Source organism: Pseudopodoces humilis, chromosome 2 (genome assembly GCF_049639895.1).
Source record: "Pseudopodoces humilis isolate 2021_Gansu_Grassland_sample_001 chromosome 2, ASM4963989v1, whole genome shotgun sequence".
NCBI classification, from domain to species: Eukaryota; Metazoa; Chordata; class Aves; order Passeriformes; family Paridae; genus Pseudopodoces; species Pseudopodoces humilis.
The window spans coordinates 22,002,538-22,029,722 of NC_142201.1; positions in this window are offsets into that span (position 1 = coordinate 22,002,538).

Below are 27,185 nucleotides of genomic sequence, written 5' to 3' on the forward strand. Positions count from 1 at the left end.
ATGAAAGCATAACAGTTTTACAAAACTAATTTGAATATGTATATTGATATAATATGCCAGAGACTCAATGCTGGTCCTACACAGAGCACAATTACTGTATGCTGGGTGCCACCAATTTTATTTAATGAAATTTTAGTTTATTAGCTTTACAGGTCCTTCAGTTATCTAGTTAATTTTAACTCTGCTTTCAGCTGACAGAAGCTTAGCTTTCAATGTCTACAACATGTCCAATTATAATCATATAAACAGAAGTTCAAATGCACCATTTTCACATTACCACCTTGCTCACATTCTATAAACTTAAAATGTTTTTTCAGAATTTTAAATTAGCTTCCACCTAAGAATACAAGCAGGTAATATTTTTTTTTAATTAGTGCTATAAAAATTAGGCAACATTCTGGAGTTATTAAGATCTTCAGTTTCCTTTTATACTCCATGTAAAAATTTGTGGGTCATCTATTCTAATATTTTAAACAGACTACTCGATTAATTCATTACACTGAGATCATGAGAATTGTTTACAAAAGAAGAGACTATTCAGTGTACCTGATGATGGCAAAAAATCCTTATGTGTATGGGAACTGAATTTTATAAAGTAAGTGACATATCCATTGGCTTTCATTTGTTGAGAAGTATGAGGTAGTACAGCAGGAGGAATATGTGAAAGTTTTTCTTCAATTATTATTGAATTGATTTCAAATTAATTAATTTAAAGAACTGAACTAACATATAAAAAAAAGGTGTGCATTGTAAATAATTATTACATATTATTTTGCTATTACTGAATTCTTATTTCACTTAATAAACCAGAAGTTGTCAGCAGTCCATAAATGAAAAGTGATTATTGTCTTAACTCATGCCCACAGTGCTCAGTGCAGCTCTTGGGAAAGCTCTGTCAGTGAGGAGGGGAAATTGAAGAAGGGTATGTAGACATTTTACATGCAAAGTGAGTAGCTAAAGGTAAGCCAGGCAGCTAATCAAACATCTTTAAAGCCTGCATTTTATCTGATTGAGTCAACATTCATAGAAAAGAGTTTGGCAGGTGAAAATTAGGGAGAATAGCTAGCTGTCCAAAGAAAATTGCTTTTTCAATTCCCTGTAAATTGTTGTGCTCTAGAACAGTATTAGAAGCAGACATTCAGGCTGAATATAAAAGAGGTTTGAGTCTTTAAAAAAGGGCAAGAAAGTGAATGGGAAGAGTCTTCATACACTATTATTGTATACTACTGATTATCAAAGAAAATACTACAGAAATAAGATATATAATATACACTGATTATACCAATTGTACAGGTGTGAGTAGTATAACATGTGGTCTTTTCTTTAAAATAAATGTCTCCTTATTGCATATTACTGCATATGTCTACTTGTACCCTTATTTGCACAATCCAGGCGGTTAAGTTCACTGATAAACCTTACTGCACAAATGCATTTCTATGAAGTTTGTTAGATAATATATGCCTGTCCAAATTATCATACTTTGTCTTCAGGTGCAGAAATCACCAAAGATTCAGTAAGTAAATGAAGCTGTAAGGGTTTGTATAGACTATCTAACTACATCATACATCTAGAGTGAGAATACTCCTAGGAAAGGGTTTGAGAAATCTTTTTCTTTTTTCTTAAAAAAAATATTTTCTTAGTTCTGGAGCACCAGGTAAAGGTCAAAGACAAAATAAGAAATTGAAAAGAATTGCTATGCTGTAACTGTAATGAGTCAGTAGCTCAGAAGTCAGTGATGTAGCTAACTGTGCATTTGACAGCCTTCTGAATTTTTAGCAGAAATGACCATGTACCTATTTACAGCGTGGCAGTTCTGGGGAGAATTTTTGTCAGAAAAGAAAGCTGTTGCAATTGCTCTTCCGTCTACCAGTATAATCATACCTTTGGAAACAGTTAAGGAGGTCTAGCTATACATTTTGCTTCATCAAAATTGAAATGACAGACAAGAAATAATAGAAAATTTTAAGTAATTGTGTCTCATCTATAAAACATGTATCAAGTCTGTGCACTGACATAAATAAATAAATAAATTTGAACCTATCTCAATGAAGATGGTCATCTGACTGATAGAGTTGAATAAATGTGCGGGCATTCAATGCTTTTTTTGCCTCGATCTTTAACTATACTGTTAGATTAGTATGGTTCCACTGTGAGGCAACAGCAGCTTTCCTTTTGTGGGTGCTGAAAAAATTGTAAGGGAGCAGCTTTATCAGCTGAATCTTCACCATACCATAGGGCCCAATGGGATTCATCCCACACTACTGAAGAGTGTGGATCTAGTGGGTGTTATGGCTAAACCCTCTCAATCATCTACCAAAGTTCTGGAAAAATTATGAAACGTATTATACTGGGTGCTATTGAAAGTAATTTAAAGAATAATGCAATCACCAGGCACGGCCAATGTGGGTTCTGAAGGCAAAGTCCTTTTCAAATAATTTGAGACCCTTCTATGATAAAGTCACCCACCTGTTGGATGGGGGGAAGGCAGTAGATGTAGTTACTCTGGATTTTTGATACTGTTCCTTTCAGCATCCTTCTGGAGAAGTTTTCTAACAGTGGGATGAGCAGGTTCACCATGCACTGGGGGAAGGTCAGGGCTCAAGGGGTTGTAGTGAACAGGACCCCATCTGGCTGGTCTAGTGGAAGTGTCCCTGCTCCTTGTGACAGGGGAGTGGGAATTAGATGATCTTTAGGGTCCCTTCCAACACAAGACACTGTATGATTCTATGACAATTCTCCTTTCACCATATTCTACTAAAAAAGGTTGGATGTGAAAGTTTCATTTGTAGAACACGGTGTTCCTTTGCATGCATCCAGAGGAGACAGCTCTTAATAAGTGGATTTTCAAGCATTTCTACATTTCTTGATCTGAATCCAAATTTGAAAACTGAATTAATCTTAGCTAATTTTCTCGTATGCTAATTTAAGGAGTTAGTGTTCTGAGGTTTTTTTGTTGTTGTTGTTATTTTCTTTCTGTTTGTTTCTTTGTTTGTAATATTTTGATGCTTACTTAGTCTGCTTTATATCCAATGTATTACCACACATCAGCTTTCCACAGTCTTTTTTTGTCTGCATTGTAATTCTCTCTTTTTGCGGTGTTTCAGCAGTTTGTGTTTCCTTACTCTGCTTTCAGCAATGAGAAAACAAATGCATTTTTTCCTTGTTTTTCTCTATCTTTTATCTATTTCAGTTTCTTCTAGTTAATATAAAAGACAGGCATGTCAAAACATATGCAAACCACATGAAATATGTTATTGTAGGACTTGGTTGAATATCACCTAATTGGAAGAGTTTTTCAACTGGAGTACAGTGAGAAGAATAAATGGATGTATCCATTTTGTCTTTTCAGGGAAACTCAGGGCAGTTCAGTACATATACTAGAGTCCCTGCACCTTTTGTGCCTCAAAAACTGTCAGAGGATTTTACTCTATATTTAATACCAGAAATTCACAGTTATCCTGTGAATTCTGTACACCAAAGGGTAGTAAATGAAGTCTAAGATCTCTTCACAGACATCTCTGTCAAAGGATGCAAAATTCATCCTCTATTTATGCTCACAAAGTAGCATTCTGCTCAAGATAAAAGATATAGCAGTGTAAATAATGAGGTGAATGACACCTTGCACCAGTCATGTGGAAGGGTAAATTCACCCTAGCTGAAAACAACAAATAGGAAGTAGAAATGGTAAAGAAAAGCAGTGAAACTATTTAACCTTGAAAACAGCTGAGAGCTTTATTCTTTTATCATGTTTTTAAAACACTACTGTTAAAAAACAAGGCTGTTAGATCATCACTTACTATTCACTATTAAATGTGGAATTTCAGAATTTTTAATTTATTATGGTTTTCTAGAAATTCAAGAAAATCATTCCAAATGTAGTAAGTGGTACAGATTATTAAACTATCAAATTAAAGCAGGAGTGAACTGAACTCAAGAAGTTTTTGATAGATTATTCTGACACGCATGAGGGTTTGTAGAGCTGACACAAATGGTACAATTAATGTATGTATGTACATGTATGTAGGTTTTTAGGCTAGGTTTACTTTTAAAATTAGATTATAATACCTCAAAATATTTTAATGTCTAACATAATATTTTAAGATTTCTGTGATCTCCAGAATGACTAGATATTTTGCATTAATTAGGACACAGAAACTGAAATACATTGTATTAATATTACATTTATAATTCCAAGATAAGTAACTGTTGATGTATTTAAAGTTCTACAGAGATGTCATAGACATTCTCAAGCCTCATTTTAGCTTGAATTTTCCAAGGTCTCTCTTTCTGACTGAAAGAATTTTCCTCACCACAGGGCAACAGTCCTTGTTCCTCTAAGCTTATTGTGAAGGGGAAAAAAAAACAAACAACAAAGTCCCCCAAAACAAACCACAGCAAATAACTGTTTGTATTTACTGAACTGTTAGTGCATCTGTAGATAAATAAATTCAGGCCAATTAACTCCATTTCATTCATACATCTGGACATTTAAATCTTCACCTGCCTTATCTAAAACTTTTACATAGTTTGTGTGTATTTTCTATCAGTTGCAGACTGTTTAGACAGCCCTCCCCCCATCTGATTAAATAGGAAAAAAAATACATTTAGAAGAATTCACAAAATCAATTTAGTCTTCTGAAAAGCATGAGATGCCAATTCATGAACTATGAATAACAACAATATATCAATGGTATAAACTTCTTCCTTTTTGCTTATAGTATTTATCTATCTTTTCAAAGAAAATAGTTGGGGTTTTTTTCCTACAAAAAAAAAAGACTTGAGGAAGAAGGCTTTATGAAGACCAGCTCACAAACAATTTCAATTATTAATATCAGCATGAAATTTGACGGTGGCATTATACCTCACAGATAACTCTGTCCACTGAATAAATGCTATTTTCTCAAGCAATATAAAGCATCATGCATAAAAAAGTAGGGATGCAGAGAAGAAATGTTTGTTTAGTTGTACAGAATTCCCTTAGGCATTTTCCTCCAATAGGTACAATTCTTTCCAAATCTATAGCTATAGTGTACTGCAAGAGATAAAACCCTCAGGGTATCTCAAATTAATTACTCCCAATCATAAAAACAACTCCGGTTCCCAAATAAATACATGCCTCAAAGCCATTAAACAATAACAAATAGGCCTAAAGATCAACACAGAGAACAATAAAATAAATATGGTTATTTGTTAATTTTGAAACAACCAGTTCCTAAGAAAATAATAAATAAATTTGTGTCTAAAATCCTTAGCTGGGAATATGTTATACAGAACTAGATCACCAGATCATTTATATTTGTGAAAGTCAGAGTTATTTTGAGCTTAAGGGTTCTGGTGGCACAAAGTACATGAAGAACACTGTGGTTATAGCTTTTCAAGAAATTTGCTATCAGGATTTCCCCATAAGAATTATATCCTGGTTGTTCTGCCCAGGGAGACATCAGAGCTGCTCCTGACAGCGTGTAGCCAACATGTGGAAGGTGAGCTCATTGACTGCATCTCTGGAACACCTTGCATTGGCACATCACCTGCATGCTCCTCCTTGTCAAAGACTTGCATTTCCTAAATTGTGGGGATTCAGAAAGAATGGAGCATTGGTATTCCTACTTGTCCTTGCCAATGGATCAGTATCTCTGAGGCATAAATGCAGTCAACACAGCAGCTAAAGGCACAGGGGTGTTTTTTTGTTTTGTTTTTTGGGGTTTTTGGGGGGTTTTTCTGTTTTTTTTTGTTTGTTTGTTTGTTTGGGTTTTTTTCTTTTTTATTTTTCTTTTTTTGTATCATAAGTAAGTACATGAATCAGGATGTCTCAGTTGATAAATGTAACTAAAAAATTGGAAAGTTTGTTTCATATAAATTTGTATTAGCTTGATCCTAGTTCTTCCATTATGGACTTTGTGGACACCTGTAGTGGTTTTGCCTTTGACAGAGTTAATTTTCTTCTTAGTAGCTGATACAGTGCTGTGTTTTTTTGGATTTGAGCTGAGAATAATCTTGACATGTTGATAATGTTGATGTCTTGACTGTTGCTGAGCAGTTCTTACCCTAGAAATTTTTCAGTTTCCCATGTTCTGCCAGCACAGAATTGTTGAAAAATCCAGAGGGGAGCACGGGCAGGACAGATGACCTGAACTGACCAAAGAGAATGGTTTCTGTGAGAATAAGAAGTATATTAAAAATAAAACTTTTCAAATATAGAATTAATTTTACAACACAAAACAGATGAAGATAATTGTAGTTAAACAATATAGGAAGAAAAAGAACAACCAATGTAAATAAATAGATGAAAATTCTGTAATGTAACTTTCAATTAATTAACTGAAATGCACGTTTCACGGTTCAAATACATTATAATTCATTAAGGTTTTAGTTTGGGTTTTTTTTGGCTGGTTGTTTGGTTGGTTGGTATTTTGCAACATAGATTATATATAATTCTTTTGCTGCATAATCATCTTGCTTGGGCTTTTCTTTGTTTTTCATTAATTATTTTTAAAGTCTCCATACAGAACAAGGTACAGTTATTTTAGTCAGAGTCCTACCTAGAATCTTCAGTAGAAATATGGCATGTGTTTGGGTTTTTGTAGTTTGTTTGGGTATTTTTGTTTTCATACCTGGGCATTGAATTCATGTTACTGGCAAGTTTTTTCCCATGTATGACTACACAATCATACACAATCAATTGCACTGACTCATTATACTAATTAAATTCTAAGCAATCAAGAGATAAATATTTCTTAAGTGAGATAACAGTGCAGGAAGGAGAAATTTTCTTTGCACTTTTTTGATTAAATTAACCTGCTGTAAAGGAACACCTTTCAACTGAATGAAAAAGACGCAGATTTAAATCCACACAGTTTGTAACAAGTAGACTAATTGTGGGGTTTTCATATAGCCAGGAATGACAAGAACAGAGTACTGAGCAAGAAAAATAAAGAATTTATGACAATTATGCACAGTTTAGAAGTCTTAGAAAGAAAAGTCTTAGAATGAGCCAATACTCTGACATTATGCACTCATTTTATTTTTTAAAGCAATTACATTCATTTAATCTAAATTCATAGCGACAGAAGTAGACTTTATATTTTAGCATAATTGAATATCAGATGGGAAATCACACAAATAAAACAAGGAAACTCTAAAAGAGAAAACTCTATTATTCAGCCATTTCTGCTGAAACTGGCACTTCTTTCTTAAGAGGTATAGATTGTGTACAGAAAAAATCCCCAATCTATCCTTTATTTTTGTTTGTTTTATTTTAAATATTTTTCTGTTCAGAAAGAGATTGACATCTTCATCTAATAAGAAACATTTTTTTGTCTTTTTTTTTTGCTCCTTCTCAAAGAGCAGTTTTCAGAGATGAACACCATTATATAATTCAATTAAAATAAACTATTTTTCATAGCTGTAGTGGTTTTCAGTGATGAGAGCTCCTTTTTCTCAGTAGCCATGAAAGTTTGGCACCTGGAGCCCTGTGGAATGTCTGGGTTGTTATTCTATACCATCTACTGGGGGGAGAAATAAGGGATTCTCACTTCTGGGAAGGAAGGGGGCTTCTGGAAGAAAAGTCTCACCATTATGTATTCATTCACCATTTTGTTCATTGTCTCATGGTTGTGCCATGTTAGTTCAGGCTTGGTGAGCAATTTTTGTATGTAAATCACCCTAATTTTCAATACTTTTGTTGTTGATATTTTTTTATATATATTTTGTTATGCTTTTTTGTTATTTTGATATTGTTGCTCTTACTGGTTGTTATCTTATTGTTGTTACCAGTAAATTGTTCTTATCCCAACCCATAATCTCTGCCTTTTGTTTCTCTCACATGAAGGGCTGGGAGGACAGGAGAAGGCATGTTGTTGCTAAACTACAACAATAATTTTGTGGTGTTTTCTCATCTCTGTATCTGTGATATTTTTATCAGTTTCCTGGAGCACTCCTAGGGGCTGGCTACCCAAGTTCTTTTCCTCTAAGTGTTTAGTTACCACAAACACAATTTGGCTGTAGAATCAAGGGAGAGCCACAATTTCCTGCAATATCTGGGAGTAAAAGAATAAAACTGACAGGATCCTCCATGTTCAGGAAGTGTAATATCAAATTTTTGATCTGAAATGTTAGAAATTCTGAGCAATCTGCTTGTTTTTTCCCAAAGAAATGGATATTTCACAAAATTAAAAAAAAATTCTCATAAAAATTCCAATTTAGTGTAGCACAAGTTAAGAAGCTCTCTACAGATCCTGGAATTATGTCAGAAGTTTGCCTGCATCAAGTCCTGCTCTCCTATTGCTGTATCAATTGCATCCCTTTTGTGATTTAAACGTGTGTTTTAACATAGATAAAATGTACCAATAGTAGTGTTGCATGGCTGGATTTCTTTTCAGTAAATTCTTATGTGAATTAGTCAGTATGCAAAATACAAATTTTGAAAACTTATTCTCTAGAATTAATGTGTAGTTGTATACAGAGTAGGCACAGCTCAATAGTCTGATTTCAGAGAAAACAGTTGAGATCATTAAAAGATTAAGTGCAACTTTCAGAAAACAGTCATCAAGGAAAACTAATAAAAATATTACCAGGGTAAAGAAAAGGGAATCTTTATAAAATAAGTATGCAAATGACTTCCAGAATGAATTTTTAGAATGTTATTGAATCTACTCTTGGGATTTTCTTAGAAATAAATGCTTCAGGTTCTCATATATACTGACTTGCTGGAATGTGCTGTAGGTAATTAGATATTGATTCTTGCTGTCAATGGGTATACCACCTATTATCCATTTCCATACAATGTGAAATGTATAAAGTCTGAATTAATCTTGGAACTACTTTTAAACAGTTACAATTTAATTATATATTCTGTGCCACTAAGAAAACTAATCCCATTAGAAATTGAAGAGCAAAAGAAATTTTTAATGACTAAGTGACTCAAACATTAAGAGTAGTAACTGAAATTTGCTGGTTTTCATATGTACATGTATTTGTATGCTTTCTTATCTCATGTTTGGTCTCATTTGTTAGCAAACATCTGTAGAAAAGATGTCAGTAGAAATAACTAAAATCAATCTGAGTTTAATTTTCCTTGAAAAGTTATTACGAAATCAATGTCTAGTTCCATCTACAGTAACTATTATTTTTAGAGTAGTTAATCATAGAATCACAGAATATGATGAGTTGGAAGATCCCAGGAGGATCGAGTTCCAGCGCTGCACAGGACCATACCCAAGAATCATACTACAGGCTCAACAGTACTGTCTAAACACTTGGACTCTGACAGGCTGGTGTGGTGACCACTTCCCTTGGGATCTTGTTCCAGTGCTCAAACATCCTCTGGATGAAGGCCCTTTTTCTAATACCCAACCTAAATCTACCCTGTTATAGCTTCAGACCACCTCCTAGGGTTAATGTAACCTTAAAAACCTTATGTTATGTTCCTCTGCGCTCTACTTGAGGATACTATACTTTGTCTTAGATAAAAATTAGAGAAAAAGTATTTTCAGGTGGAAAAAGTAAAAGAACAAAGCTAAACATAGTTGTTAGAAGAAACATAAAAAGCTCAGAAGCAGTAGCTAAATATGCTGTTTAACTATACTCACATATTGAATATTTTTCTGGTACAACCATAGACTGAGTTTTTTGACTTTGACTGAATTTCTATCTATACATTTCTGTGAAGAGGAAGAACTGGATAGAGAGAGTAGAAGGCCATGGCTTAAATGTATTTTTTTCCCAAGATATAAAGCAAGAGATAATCAGCTTTCCTTTGAAGAAATAGGGGGGTTTGTAATTATATGGTGCTAAGAGGACCAATATGTTCTAAAGTTGTTTCCTTGTGTTTCCAGATGTTTCACTGCCTTGATGAATTAAGGGTATTATTTTTTCTTTCTCAGTAAGTTAGAACACTTTTACATATTTAAAACTCTACAGGAGTAAGGTTTTATATGGATGAACTCATTTGTCACTGAATCTTGTACCTAATTTATATTACAAAAAGTTATGCATCATAAAACTTTTCTCATTTTCTTAATTATTTTTATTTCTGAGTTTAAAGAGTCTGCTGATATGAATTTAGAATGTTAATATGACTGTTCTATTCCCCTCAAAACCTGTGGCTTATGTTTTGCTTAAAGTAGTTAATTGAGAACTCATAATTGAGAAAATCACCCTAATTACTTTGATGTCTCACCTAAATGTCTGTCAATTAAATTATCTGAGCCATGAGTAAGCTTGTGAAAACAGGTACTTCCTCTGTTATTCCCATGGGGCATGTAGTGTATCTGAGTTTTCTTCCTGTCTTTTTGGAAGAAACAGTAGCAAGAAGTCCAGAGCTTCCAGGCAAAACAGTGTGCAGTGCCGTACTATGCCAAAAAACTTGCATTCTAATGAAAGGATCTCACTGAACACAATAAAAAAACTCCAAACAAAAAAAAACAAACAAACAAGAACCGCTCCCCCAAAGCAAACAAAAAATAAAATAATAGAAAAAAAAATTGGCAAGATTTAAATGTTAGCTGTTTGCACAGTTTTGAATGAAGTAATTTGCCTCTTCCTGTCTCCACCCACAGAAAAAAAATTAATGTTGCAGTCTCCTAAGGACAATTTAGTTTTCTCTTCCTGACAGCTGATGAAGCCAAATAAAGAAGGGGTCTCAAGTTTATATAATTTGGCAGCATTCTTTAGACATTAACAGCAGATGGTGATATTTTCTCATTTCAAAAATTTGTCTTTTAGTGATGGTCATATTAAAAGGAATATTCAGGCTTTAATAAGAACTACTTTGCCATCAAAATATTTTGTTTCTTTTTTCAGCTTGAAAGATTAGAATCTCAATAGTTACTAAAATCAGTAACTTAAATAATTCCATTAACCCTATCTCTGGAGGAAGTACATAAGATTGGATGAATCAAACAATGATCCTATTTTGTAATAATCTTCTCTATCCCTAAAGCAGAGAAGACCTATTTTATTGTATGTGATAAAGATGGCAGACTCACAGATGTCAAGCAAGTATTTTGTTATCGCCTTGCTAGTCGCACAATAAGTCATGGTGAAAAATTCACAATATTATGGACACCCTTTCATTTTTCCTTAAGGCTTGTCAGAATGCTGCCAATAACTGAGAAAAAGAGGGTTGGGTTGAGCTATTGAGAGGAAAATATAATAGGATGTCACCACTGTGTTTGCAACATTAAATATTTAAGTAAACATCTCACCCTAAGGTCAGGTGGGAAAAAGCAAAATCAAAGAGAATTAATTATCAGATGCTTGTCATGAGAAATTCACACACAGATTATGCATTGCTTCCAAACAGCTTGAATGGTTGTCACAGAAGTGCACGTGCAGACAGTGAAAGTATTTTACAATACTGCACAGTAGAAATGCAGTCAGCAGTGAATATAATGGTAAACTGCAACTCCTGTATAAATTTTCATTCAACTGATTCATCTGGCATGTGAAAACAATGAAATCAAGCTGGCATGTGCATTTTAGGAATACAAAATCAACAAAGGAGGGAAGCAAAAGAAAAAAAAACGTGTAAAATCCAAAAAGGCTGTTGGAAACTATCAGGTCGATATCAGGTCACAGACACTATTTATGAACCTGATATTCTATGACAACATGACCATCCTTAGTGGATGAAGGGAAAATCTGAGCATGTTGTGTATCTGGACTTCAGTAAAGCACTTGACACCATCTCCTACAGCACTCTCATGGAGATACTGACTGCTCATGGCTTGGATAGGTGCACTCTTCTCTGGGTAAAAAAATGTCAGGATGATTGCACCCAGAGGGGTGCTGAACAGAGTTATATCCAGCCAGTTGTGAGTGTTGTCCTCTGGGGCAGCATATTGAGGTCAGACCTGTTTAACATCTTTATAAATGATCTGAATGAGGGGATTGAATACCCCCTCAGTAAGTTTGCTGCCAACACCAAGTGAGAGATTGGAGAAAAGGATTACTGGCTCAAAACAACTGAAGCATGTAAGCATGTGTGGGTGTGTGTATATGTGTGGGTGTGTGGGTGTCCCCCTACTCCCCCGTAAATATTTCTGTTGTTTTGAGCCAGTAATCACTTTACCTAGTCTTTCACAGGGTAGGAGCATTTATCTGCAGGAGGGAATGAAGGCTCTGCAGAGGAATTTGGACAATCTGGATCAGTGGGCTGAAGCCAATTGTAAGAGGTTCAATAAGGTACAGTGCCAGATCCTGCACTTGGGACACAGCAACCCATGAAGCACTACAGGCTGGGGCAGAGTGCCTGGAAAGCTACTGAGAGGGAAAGGATCTGCGGTGCTTGTCAGCAGCTGGCTGAACAGGATCCAGCGTACGCCTAGGTGGCCAACAAGGCCAATGGCCTCCTGGCTTGTATCAGCAATAGTGTGGCCAGCAGGACTGGGGCAGTCATTGTCCCCTTGTACTCAGCACTGGTAAGGCCTTGAGTGCTGTGTCCACTTCTGGACCATTCTCTACAAGGATGATATTTAGGTTCTGGAGTGTGTCCAAAGAAGAACAACAAGCTTGTGCCTCCACAGAGAAAATTAAAAAGCTACTGCCATCAACACCAGAATAAAAAAAAAAAAAAGTGTAATGGAGCTGATTTTCATAGATATTTTAGAGATGTCAAGAAGACTAAATATGCATTTGGTCCAACGGTGCAATATATTATATACTTAAAATCACTGTGGGTGCAAAATCATTCATTTTAAGCAGATTTTTACATCAGACAGCTTGTCTCTTTGAAGCAGTTTCCTGAATCAGTGGTATAAATTAATTAGTTAATAAAAAATGAAAAAGGCCTTGAAAACCTAATACATTGCTAACCACAGTTGACTATATTTTTTCTTTCTTATTTGCATTGCAGATACTGTGATCTAAATGTTGATTTCCCCTTAGCATATTATTTTGCAGGAAATAGTATGTAATTGGCATTCAAATCATTATCTTTATACTGTTAGTAGTGGGTTGCTTCCAAAAGGGAGAATTGTCTTAAGATTAACTTTAAAAATCCAATGTATTTTCTTATAAGTTACTAGTTCTTTTCTGACATAATTTAAATTTAAAAGAGTAAAATAAATACCACATCTAATCAATAACAAGATTGTGTTTAGAAAATAAATGATACTGTGTTAAAGTAAAAACAACATACTCCATCACAACAATTTGCATATATTATCGATTATTTGAGTACACTTTTGGTATTCTATGAGATAGCTTTGAACAGAAAAGAACAGAATGTCCTCTGCACTCTCATAACTTCTTTCCTATTTTTTTTTTTTTAACCATTTAGTGTTAGGGAAATCTTCAATGTTGAAATCATAACCACTTTTTCTTCTGTCATAATCTGATGATTAAACACATAGAAGCTTAAAATGCTGTGTAATATTATCTTGAACAGCAGTACATAAATGATGGAATGTTACAATGTGTGTTGAATGCATTTTCAAAGAGGTCTTATGTTAGAACTGCAAGCAACTACTTTGTTGACTAGGTTTTGGAATGAATTTTAGACAGCTGAAGAAGGTGCTGAAAAAGACAGCTGAGAACAGAAAAAAATCTGATCATATTTGTAGTGAATAACAAAGTGATGAAAGTTGAAGGTAGTATCATCAGGGAGGGCAGGATCTCATGGGTCTGAAGGCAAGTTATTGAAAAACAGCCTGACCACTTACAGAAACGGAGAAGCGCACAGGGGAATCTTTGCAGAGTATGATCTTGCAAGGTAATGCCTAGGCAACCATGTCAGAAACATTGTATAAGGCTGACACTGTCTACATAGTGGTGTGAAAATGAGTTATACCACCATTTGGAGATGCCTTTCCAGCTTGAAGAAATAAGCAAAGAGGCATCTCAGGAATTTCATCAAGAGGGATGTGCTAAGTCCTGCAGCTGAGAGGGAATAACTCTATGTGCCAATATAAGCTGGGGTTTTACTAGGGGTACAACAGCTTTGCAGAACAGGGCCTGGCAGTCCTGCTGTACACCAAGCTGAATATGAGCCAGTAGTGCATATCTGCAGATTAAAAATACAGACAAACAGCTTTCTGGATGGCATGAGGAAGCAACCGCCAGATTAAAAGAGTGATCCTTCCCCTCTACTCACATGAGAATCATCTGCAGTGCTGGGGTGCTGGGTCCAGTGCTAGGATCCCCATTACAAGACATACATGAAGACACAGAATTGAGTCCAAAAAAAAGCCACAAAGATGGTCAGTAGACTGGGGCACATCTCTGGGAAGAGAGACTGAGAAAGCTAGGGCTGTTCAGCTTGAAGTGTAGAAGGTTAAGAGGAGATTTTTCCAATGTGTTTAAAAGTCTTACATGAGGGCTTAAAGAAAATGAAGTCAGACTCTGCTCAGTGGTGTCAGTAACATGACGAGTCAGTGGATGCAAATGAAAATGCAGAAAATTACTTTCAAACATAAGAAAACAGTTCTGCTGTGACAGAGCTCGAACACTGGAACTGGAACAAGCTGCACAAAGAGTGCAAGGTTCTCCATCCTTGGAGATATTTACAGCATGGTTGGATCAGCCCTGAGCAACCTTTTCTAGCTGACTAGGTGGGATTACAAGACCCCCAGAGGGGCCTTCAAAATTTAACTTTTCCATGGTACTGTAAGTTTATGAAATATCAAATTTCCATACAGATGTAACAAAACATGACACATGGGGGAATCAATACAGACTGGATGTTTTATCTGGAAGGACAGTAGGACAGAGAAAAGGAGGTAAGCAAGTAGGAGGGCTGTTGGAGGGACAAGGGCAGCAGACTGAGTGGTTTGTGCTTCCAGGCTGCCTGGAGTCACTATCAAAGCCTTGACTGTATCATCCTGGCTGGGGTCAGACAATAAACCTAACCCATCATGGTCGGTACCTCACAGGAGATGGGCTGGCTTGAAAACAAGTGGAAGACTTTTTTGAAAAAGAGATGAGGTGAAAAGTATTTTCTAACATGTAAGAACTGAGACACTTTTTATTTCAAAGCTACACAGGATTGTATTTTAAGAAAACTTTATTTTTGGATTGTAAGATTACCTGCAAAATCTTATCCAAAAAAAGAAAAGTAGATCAGAGCAGTAGAAGAATCAACAGCTTGTGTGGCATGCCCCACTCTTTTTCTGGTTTCACTCTTTTTCTCTGATTTCAGAGAATCCAACTGTATCAAAAGGATGTTTCAGGAGAGTGGTAGCAGCAGTTGGATATGAATAAAACTTCCTACTGTGCCACCCGAGGAATGAAAGCATCTGTGTTTGGTTTTGGTTTGTGGGTTGTGGGGTTTTTTTTGTTTTGTTTTTTGTTTTTTTTTGAGGGTGGGTTTGTTTTTGTTTTGTTTTGTTGGGTTTTAAAAAAATTTCTCTAAGAAATATCAAAGCTAAAATGAATAGTTAATCCTCCCTGAAAATATGTTAATTAGGACTTCAGGCTTTTTCTGTTTCTTTTACAGTGCTCGTGTCAACACTAAGACTGTTTCACAGAACCAGTTAAAGAGCTATCAGAAAAGAAAATTGATTAATACATGATGTCTGGACAGTCAGGAAGCCTTGCAGTGTCAGATTACATAATTAAGAGTTGAAGAGTTTTTGATCTCACTACTCTTCTATAAAGTGACAAAATCAAAAAACATAGATATTTCCCAAGTTTGTGACTTTGTGAACCTTGTAAAACTCCATTACTTCAAGGACAGCTGGGCACAGCTGATGATGAATTTAATGAATTGGTAGCTTAAGATTTAGGAAGCTTCTGTTTATTATGCTCATCCCTGAATTGTAACTATTGAGTCATGAGGTACATTAGGATGAATTCTGAGGCTCTCTAGGTTGGTTGCACATATTATTTTGTCTTTTGCAACTTTCTATAATCCTGGAGTCACAAAAAATTATTCTGCTGAGCAGAAGATTATTACTAAGAGACTGAATGAAGTCTTCAGTTATTCAGATTCTGTTTAGGTGTCTGGAAGCTTTATTTAGGATATTCATTTATGGAGCTGAGATAGCTGTATTTGAAGAAGTCTTTTGTGTGTGCCTGTGTCTACCTACACAGTTTATTGAAAATAAATGAAAGGAATTAAAAGAGTGGCTCAAAGTGCTTATTGGTGCTGTCAGATGTGAATTTTAAGCAATGAGAAACGCTCTTGAAAATTAAGACACTAAAATAGATCAAACTGGGAAAAAGGCACAAGAAAGCTAAGTAAATTCTATGCAAATTGATAGACCAAATTAAAACCATCCAGAATTCATTATAATTGTGCAAGCACAGGTTACAGCTTCTCTATCTATACAAGGATATTAGCTATGTGACACAATTCTTTGCGATGTAGATAGAAACAACAGCTGTCTGGAGGAAACCTACTGATTCAGGAAAATATTAGCATTCTGGCAAAAAAGTTTTGAGTAACAAAAATTTAATATATGCAAGTTATATACAAATACACTATTTATACACATACATATATGAAATAGCAAATGTATACATAATAATATAAGTAGTAATAAAACTGTTATTTATTAGTTAGCTTGAATGTGAACCTTTTATACTAGAAAGAGGTTTTTTAGCTAAAGAGCAGAGAAAGAAATTAATTACAGCTTGCCCTCACTGTGATTTGCTTAGAAAACTGTCTCTTTTATTCAAAGATACTTGTAGTTTTAAACTTTCCAAATTGGTCACCTGCTCTCAGTAGAAGACCAACAAATCAGATAGAGGATCAGCTTTAAATCCCCTCCTTGACACTGCCAAATTTCAATTTTATGAGAGAAAAGATTGTGTCTTGCTAAGTTGTTCAGGGCCTCCACTGGGTTGTGTACACCTTCAGCTATCAGCCAGAAGCTGGGACTGGGCCACATGTTTTTAGGGGATGACATTGGAGTCGATATTTATTTAAGTTATTCAGTTTAGGTCTTGCGTATGATATGACTAGATTTGACTAGATCCCAGAGATCAATGAAGAACTGAATAACTTCTATTTTATAATCATTCTCCTGGAAAAGATCAAACTATTCATCAGTTTGGGGTTGTATATACCGAGGCCTTGTGAAAAATCCCAGTATACTACAGCCGTGTATATTATAACAAGCACTTACTAGATACCAATGACAGCAAAACTCAGTTATGCATCATTAGTCATATCAAGCTATTTTTGAACTCCTTTAGTACTTGGCAGAATTTTTCTCTTAATAATGCTTCATGTTGCTTAAATCCAGCCACTAATTCTTATGGCTGTCAAACGCCTCAGTGAGGGTTTATAGAGCAACACAGAAAGTTTTGCACTTTATTAGCTTCAAAGAAACAGTCACTATATACAGCACCAGTGGGTGTTTTTCCTCTTAGTTGCAGTATAAAGAATTTGGCTGTACCTGTTTGCTTTAATGGATACATCTGTTCCTCTTTGGCCAATAAATTTCAATGTCATCCTAATGTCGAATTCAAATGCAAGCTGTGTTTTAAAGTGATAGTGCATGACAAGCTTATGTAATTTAACAGCAGATTTCATTCTTTATAAATGATAAAAAATATCAGTTGTTTTTGTTATAGAAATTTTTTTTTGTCATGTTGACATCATATGTTTAGCTCTTCTGTTTTTAATTTAATTTGAAAATACATTTTAAAGATTATTTCATCTTTCAGCTAAGTAAAAATATTCCATTAAAGAGATTGTTCTCCCATCATTTTGTAAAACCTTTTGAAGATGTTTGCTGAGGAGCATTATCCAATGGCAAGGAATACATTTTATTTTACTTATAAATGTTAAGTAAAAGTTGATGATTTTATGTCCCATTCACCCAATTTATTTTGTCACACATATTTAGGTTCTGCTAATACGACAATTCATTTTTATTCTTGGAAGAATACACTCCTTCAGTTAGTGATGGAATTTAAAACAATGGTGAGAAGTAACATTGCACTGTAAGGGTCTTTCCCCACTTTCACAGGCCAGATAAGGGCTCATCTTTCACCAAATCAGATCATAGACTCATAGCCCAGGCTTGGATTTTGAAGTCTGAGGAAGACTAATGACTGCTGCTTTTCCTAATTTCACTCCTTAAACTTAATATCAAGATTACCAGCGAACATACCTAAAGCCCCACACTTACTCAATTTGCTTTTAGATAGATGAAAACTCAATTGACTAATTTTTAAATGTTTTTCAAAGTCTGTAATTCTAGAAGGGATTAATATAGCTATAGGAATAAAGGGAATTCTAGTGGTCATGAAAAAGAATAAAAAAGAAACATCAGGGCCTATACAGAACTTCTCAGTTAAAAGTCTGAAGAGCTAGAAGGTTTTATAAATAACAGGGGCCTGATGCTTCTAGAAATATTGAGATAACTAAAATCAAATGCTTCAGTGCTGTGTTCAGCAGTGGAGTGGCAGCCACCAAAGGAATTGGACCATCTATATAATGGTAGGAGTGGAATTATCAGGAAGGGAATAAAAAGGGAATATCTTTATGAAGACAGCTGAATTCTAATTTGGACTATTAGATAATATCTTTGCATCTGGTATGTAATTCTTACTAGATAATAGACAATCCACTTTTTAATTGGATAAAAATTTTTCATTGGATAAAATCTAGGCTTTTTACAGACAGTAATTCATGAAATCTTTCTCACTTTTTGAGTGCCTGTATTGGAGCTCAGAACCTTGATTACTGAAAAATTGGAAGCCCCGAGAAAGAATGTTTTGCTGGAATATACACTCTTAAATCATGTGGGAAATTAGCAGCTAGTGGTCTCATTCAGAATACCTAGAAATAATGCAAGTGTTTGGCTGAAACTACTCTATGCATCAGTTCTTCACTTAAAAAAAAATGATGCTAATTTCTGTCTGTTTCACAGGATCCAAATTTTCATTTCAGCATTGCAGGGGTTATGGCAACACTTGAAGAACACTTTTGTACACAAAGATTATACATCAAAAAAGGTTTTATACTTTATAACCCTCCCCACCCCTCAAATTCTTACATTTAAGTTAAACTAGAAATAGCTAAAATGAAATACCTTTTAGAAATGGACGATCATCTTCTTAAAATGTTGAAATGGAATTGTTTAGTATTTTACCTTTTTTTCCATTTGTTTTCAAGAAAAATAGTTCATTTAAATTGAAGCATAGCATAATGAAATTTGGTAGAATGAAATATTAAACGAAAATTTTTCACTGTTGTCTATATTAACTTTGTAAATATAAAGGCCTCAGGGGAAATCAGCATTTTTTTATTTAAACAAAGATTTAAGTAAGCAATAGTAAATACTACTTTCAGCAACATTCTGAAACTCAGAATAACATAACAAAATATCAATGGCATATCTCTTTCTTGGACTTGGTCCGATTTGTTTACAAGTAAAGAGACTTGACAGCAGGCTTAGTCTTCCGTAATAAGGATGTCCACCACAGGGGTGATCCTGTACAGGGCCATGAGTGGGACTTTGATGATTCTTATGGACCCTTCAAACTCAGGATATTCTATGTTTTTATTATATTTTTTTATATGGGATACAAGTGTGCTTGTGCGTGTTTGTGTGATTACAGCAATCCCTAAGAAAGGATTAAGTGACAAAAAAACCCAAAACTTTAAAAGTGCTCATCTAAGTCACCCATTAAATGATATTAAACTGTGTTTTATACCTCTTGTATGCTTTATAATTCTTCTAGTCCCTATTTTAGGTTTAACAAGTTTTACTAGGACCATGTGTTTCTTAGGGCAATTTTTTACCTTTGAATTTATATAATACCCACTTGCTTTTTTAGAAAACCATTTCAGGTTGTGGTGTTGGTTTTTTTTTGGGTTTTGGATTTTTTGGTGTTTAGTTTTTTGTTGTTGCTGTTGTTTTTTTTTTCATTGTTTATAAAAATTTTTATTGACCAATTTCTGGAATTTCAGTTATTTTTCTGCATGCATGCAAATCAGTGTCTTTTGAATTGGAACAGATATAATAAATGTATAAGAAATTAAAGTAAGTGTTTTTACAGATAAGTAATAGAGCAGTTTACAAAGCACAAAATGTTTATGGTGTTCTTCTAGAACATACAATACTTTTATGCATAGATTTGTGATGGAGTTTTAGAACTGTATAAGCAGGTATTTCATGTATAGGAAAATTCTGTAGGGATAATAGAAAACTGTGAAAGTTTTCCAGAAAGAGTAGGCTTTTTTAAAAAAAACACAAAAAACCCAAATCATTCATTTGATATGTTAGTTTTAGGAAGAGGTATTTTCCTGGTAAATCTGAAACTACAAGGTAAGGAAATTTTTTTTTCTGCCATGTGCCTTACACGGATAAATAAACACTGAAGCAAATAATATATTGCACTGTCATATAAAACTAGGGTAACTTTATATGGAGCTCATTATGCTAGGATGAAGGGATTCTATTTAGTTATTTTCCTAGTAAATTGAATGAGCCTCTTGCAGGTGTTTATTTTTTAGGTAACCGGGTCCAAGGTTTTCTGCAAATTAAAAATAGTTCTCTGTGGGATAGGCTTTAGATTTCCAGCTTCTAAATCCAGTTCTGCTGCCTTTGTGCTGAAAGACACAATTAGAATTCATGTGCAGTAAAATGCTTCTCAGTATTCCTGATAAAGGAAGATCCATCTATTTCAGTCACAAAAACATAAATAAATAACTAGACGCTGTATTTGCATGTGTTTGTAGAGATTCAATTTGACTTTTAGATACCTTGGTTGAGATGTTCAATATTAATAGGTACTCAATTCAAAGATTAAGCTCTGATCTCTAGCTCAGAAAAGGGGATGAGGATGGGAGTGGGTGGGAGAGGGCACTTATTTGCCACCTGGGGTTATACCATGACATTATGGAAAGTAATTTCTTGAAGCATTTTCCAAACAAGGTGTCAGATAAACTTACAGACCACCTAATATACTGAATTTACTTGCTTTCCAACACTGAAAAGCACATTTATACCTATTGAAAAAGAAGAACCTGTAGTTCATCACACTAGGATGGGGTGCTTGCAAATGCAGTGAAATGAATGGGATCACAGTTTCAACTCTCAATAAACATTTCACCCCCCACCACCAAACTGTTCATGCAAAAGGAGTTATACTTTCCTTCTCACTCCCTGGCTTCCACTGGGAATTGATGGCTAGGTAGTACAAACCCAGTAAGCTCATTTTCTCTGTTTTTGAAAGAAATTCCCTTCTGGGACTTAAGATACTGGAAATGGCAGTATGGGGGACTGCTTCCTACTTCCCACTGCAGACTCTTTAGTGAAAATTAAAGTCACACAATAAACTAGCAATGCACCTTCTTTTACAACCTTCAAATGGAGATATTTCAACATCCTTTTTGTTCTTTTTTTCCCCCTGGTGAAAAGATATAGTTCTACCTACAGAGAAGAATTATAGTCCTTTGTTATTGAAGCCACATGCCTTTTAGTTACCCACACGCTGTATGGCCAGTCAAGAGAATTATTTCCTAAGTAATTCAGAGGGTGAGTTAATAGCTTATTTTTTTCTTCGATGTATGTGTTGTACTGCAGAGATACAAGGACATATAGTTTTTGTAAGCCCTTCCATCATGAAAAGTGGTGTTAGATAACTAATAATAACTATATATATACTCTTAATAACTATAAGAGTAAATTTCTTTCCCCTTTCTCATCCCTAAAACAAATATTGAAATATTCAGCAAAAAAAAATACATACTTTCCTATTAGAAACATTATAAGATTTGCATTTGACTAGCTTAATTTCATGCCCTTGAATACCTTGGAAAATGAATTGATGAATACACTTAAATGCCAAACTCATCACTAGGCCTATCAGTTCCTCAAAGAAGCATCTACAGTGTATAAACTGGTATGACGAGAGAGATTTTCTAGTTCACCTTGGATATGTCCTCTTATGTTGATACTTACATGAATAGCCAACAGCACTTTTATGTGGATGATATATGACTTACATATAAAACTACGCCAGCTATGTGTCTTCTACCTAGTATAAATGAAATATTAGGCAAGTCTTCAAGATGTTGCTTTTATTTCATTTGAACTTTCATAAAACTACTTTACTGACAACTGAAAGCACAGCCACGCTATAAATGCAAACTTGCAATTATCACAGATACGAGGTTTTATCAGCTCAAGGACATATTAAAAGGTTACTCATCTTCTTTATATCATATTTCATATGATTAAATGTTAATGAAAAATTATATTGTAGCTAAAACAGTAGCAGTCATTATATAACAAAATTTTTATCCAGTTGTGCTGTTTTTCAGACGTGGTTTTATATATATATGTAGGTATAGATATAGATATACATATATGAGATACTGAAATTTCTCCCTATTTCCAAAGTCTGATTTTTTGCCAGAACTCAGCTTCTTTTCAATATGTTCTTAGTGTGAATAAAATAGAGTGCAACATATTCCTACTTAATCTCTCAAATAAAATAAGAAAATTTTGTAGAACTTCAGGTATGTAAATTAAATTCTAACATTTCCTGAAAACTATTCGTAACTTCAGTTCTGATTTCTCTGTATGAGTTTAGGCAGTCATCTAAAAAATCTGTTTTAGACCAATTTCTAAAACCATGGAAATATGCAATGCCATCATGTGAGACTTATGTATGCTAAAACCCTGAAACCTCTCTTACAGTGTTAAGCTTTGCTCAGTACAAGTTCCATGTGGCAGACTAGAGTTATTTAAATAAGGAAAGACAATATTAGGAATGCATTTAGAGCAAGTCATTCATGACAAGGAGCTGCATGCTTCTTTGCGATGACTTTTGAAATATGAACAACGATTGTGGCACCATATGCTTCAGAACATGTTCCCTTTCTGGTCAGTTAAATAATGTCCATATCAGCAAAAATCAGTGAAAGGAGAGATAAACTCATAACAAAAGGACTCCTCCATGGGGGATTTCCCTCAAGAAGTAAAAAATGCTGGATATTTCACAAAGTGATGCACTACATAAACTATTCTAACTGTAAATTATTTGGTGTGTCAGGACTGGACAGCAGAGGGAAAACCTGAAACACACAACCAAATTGGAAATAAAGCTGTTGCTACTGCTCACCAGGTTAAGATCATCCTAAGTAGAGAATAATATATAGTCTTTTAAATAAAACATATATACAAATTGCACAGTCATAATGTTGTTGAAATATTACTGCTAGCTCCAAATACTCAGGAATTGCTTAGCCCCAGGCCATAATATTTTCCTAACAGAAATGAATATTTTCTAAGCAGAAAGAACAATTTCCTGCTTGAAAATAAGTCATCAGTTCAGTAAAGGATCCTACTCTTTTCAAGTCAGACTCTTAGGCTGAACTTTGTTTTTTTAAAAAAGTTTCCTATTCAGCCAACCCTGATGAAGTGAGTTTGTTTCTTTTTCTTTTCCTCTTCTCCTATGTTGATTTCAGAAACATAATAAACTAAAAAATATGGCTTTTAATTCAAAATACATACATGGAAGAAAAGGCTATCTGATTATTTTTACATCAAACTCACAGTGAGTTTCCTTTCTTTTTACCACAAGACTTTATGCTACCTGAACATTTTATACTTTATATCTTTTCATCATATATTAAAAGAGACCAGGAAGAAAATGGCTAGCCAGAACATATGTTCCTGTCATAAATAGAGAAACTCACTGTAATTTAAAGGCTACCTAAATTTCAATCAGTAATTACAGAGAAAAGTTAACATAGCTGAACACTATTAAAGAAGTCCTAGCAGCATAACAACAGTATAAAAACAAGTGTTTGACTTTTGCACAATAGTGTTCTGGAAGTCAGATAACATTTAAAAATGTCTGAATTTTGAAAGGAAGTTATTAGCACCAAACGATTCCATGAAACCCTCTAGAACAGGGGCAGGTGCTGGAGGTGTGTGAGAAGGTCACTGATGCAGCTCTCTGTAACCAGCAAGGACAGTCACTCACACTGGGACAAGCTCTCCAGCTTGATTAACATGGACTTTCTCAAAATGAGACATAAACACAATTTTGAGCTGTCAGTAGTATTAACTGATAAGAATAATATCTCAGGTAATTAAGCTGGAAAGCTCTAGTTGATGATTCTATTTACAAATTTTTGACTATATTCAAATGATTTTTAGTATCAAAACTTCTCATTGTTTCTTGGATACAAGGCCAAAAAAAATGTAAACTTTACATTGTTCTTTGGTTTTTTTTAAAAAAAAATCAACATAAATTTATATTTAAAAGTCTTTTTGTTATTTTCTCTTTTTTTTTCCAGCTAGATCTATTTCTTTTGCTAAAAATGTTTAATAATTACTCTTTTATTTTCCAAGGTGTAACATCTTCTGACGTGTAAGATTTTGCTATGAATATTAATGCACATCTTCCTGAGAACATACATATCTTTTGTGGTAATTCTGTATCCCTGTAATGGAGATTTTGAGAGATAACTTTTTTTTTCAAAATGTTCTCTGCTTTGTCTTTCCCAAAATTAGAATAAGAACATCACCGGTTTCATCTTCCAAGTCTTTTAACATCAGATGTTTATCTTGAGTCAGCCTTTGACTGTGCTCAAGCTCACTCACATCCAATCATCAGCTTTTATCATCAGGGCTTCAACACATCTGACATGGACCTTGATTTCCCAGGTGATGCTCAAGACACTACAAGATTTCAAATAAACAGAAAACAAACGGCAACAGCATGTGAATGAGAAAGCTAGCTGCCTTGACAAAGACTCATGAATACTTCAGAGAACAGAAAGTGCAGGGTGTTATTATATTTTTTTTTAGAGAGTCTCAAGCATAATTCTTTTAATAAAATGACAGTTTGGAAAAGAGGTTTTTTTTCTCATTCTGCTATAGCATAGGGAAATGTAAACTGAATTTCTGCAGGGGTGCATAAGCCAGTTGCAATGCACTGGGCTATAATGAAGCAGCTTAATTTTCAATTCATCAGATACCTTTATCCAAGGAAATCTTTTAGTAAATTCAGTAAATATGCTGATTCATATTCAGTGCAGTAGTAATTCATATTTCAATATTAATTCATACTGTTTGTTCTTATCAAAAACATTGGAATACATTTACCAGAGCTGCCCCTGAAAAGATAAGCTTGTTGTACAACTTTGCAGGCACACAGGTTACCTTTCTGGAGATTATATTCTCTCACTTGGTTATATATTTTCTGAGAGAAAAAGGAAAGGAGGATATGTTCCCACAGTTTTGCTTTATGTAAATGTTGTTTTGAATGTTATTCTGTGATTATCATCTAAATTTTCCTTTTTAAGGTTTATTTGGCTTCATAATCTAGCCTGTGTAAGTAAGGGATGGATTTCCCACGAGAATTAACCATGTCTGCACTTGCAAACATGTGCAATTAGGTAGCTTGCAAGGCAAGGTAAAAGAGGTACTTGTATCCTTAATATCTCAGTGCAAAAATCCATGCTGGAGTATTCTATTTTAAATGAAAAACAAGTGACAGGACTGTATTCTGACCTTGAAACACTTATGAAGAATTTTAATCCTTCAGATTCTTAGGTAACCTAAGTATACTATATTATTCTAATGTCTCTTACTCCCACTTCCCTCCACAGTTATTGAAAGCCTTTTTCACAAAATATAAAAAAAAATGCATTGAACTAAAAATTAAACCCCATGTAAATGATTCAAGTGAAAAAAAATATTTAAGGAACCATTAAGAAAATTAAATTGTTTACCACACTCTCCCAACTGCCTAAATCTGTTTTTAAACTCCAAGACACAATGTTATGGATTAGATTCACAAAGTAAGCTCAGACAAAGAATATTCCCTTATTCTGAAATTTTGTTCTCCACTTAATTTTCAGTTTTCACCTGCAAGTCTTACACAGACAAAGACTCTCATGCACAAAACTTATAGGTCTTTTTTATCTATGAAAGTCCTTTTAAATAGCTATTCAATTTTTTTTTTCTTACAGACACTGTTTAATGATAATATTATGAGTGGAAGTATGGATCTAAGTAAACTATGAACGAGTGAAGAGTCCTAACATTGTGGAAGAGCTCAGAAATTAAATATTGATGAAATTAAGCACAAAAAGAATGTAAAAATAATTTAGAGAGGATATCATGTTCTTATTTTTATGCATCTGATAATGTTTTTAACCAGACAATTACTATTCATTAATTATATCCTGAAGTTATGAAAGATCATCTCATACATGAGATTTTTATATTATGATCAAAAAAAAGAGATACAAGTTTTTGTTATATTGGTTTCTCAACTACAAAAATCTCAGAGAATCAACACTAACACCTACAGTGTATCATTACGCACTTACTCATTCCCATTTTACAAACAAAAGAGAAATTATTTTTCAACATTTTCATATATCTATTTTGTAAATTTTTTTTGAAATTTATCTCAATTAATATTTGCATATGTAGAGAATAGAAGATCCATTCCAAAGCTCGTCAGAATTGTTTAGTCAAGGTCAATCAACAGTTTTGAAGGTATTTTTTCCAAAATTAGAATGCATTTGCAGAAATTCTTTCTCAGACTCCACAAGAGTTTATCAATGGGACTAAAATGGTTTTGAAAAAATTATGTGGTGTAAAGGTTATGGCCACATGTCTGAAATCTGGTCACTAGTATTCATAAACTAACAACGGTTATTAGCTGACCAAAATGCATTTTAGTTTCATACATTTTTTAGACTAACAAAAATCTTTTAGGATACAATATCACCTTAACTAGAAGCCTTGTGACTGATTTTCTTAGTGTTCTATATTATTAGCTTGAATCATCACTGATTGAATGGAAAATGATTTGGCCAAAATCTGTTTAGAAACACATAAATGTAGGTCTTAAATGCCACTTTATAATACCAAGAGCAATGCAAGCATTTATTAATCCAAAAGATAATGCTGAGTATTACTGATTGCTGCTGTCAGAAGACAATCAACCTAATGGAATATTCTTGTTGAAATAACAAATTGCTGTATGACTGAAATATTTACAAAGAATGGTTAAATTCTTACAGCTGAATCACAGTGTAGATATCACTGCTAAATCATGAAAAAACATCAGTCAAAACAGCCATTCAGGTCCATCAAATAAATAGATTGTATGTTACTTCTAAAAATTTCTCCTTTTGAGCCTTTAGAAGCCATATTTTAGGGGAGGGTTTCTTACTCCTAATTAGTGCATAGAAAACCAAAAACATTGTGCACAGCATCTATCAACTCATTCAGTGCCTGATGAATTATCAACTC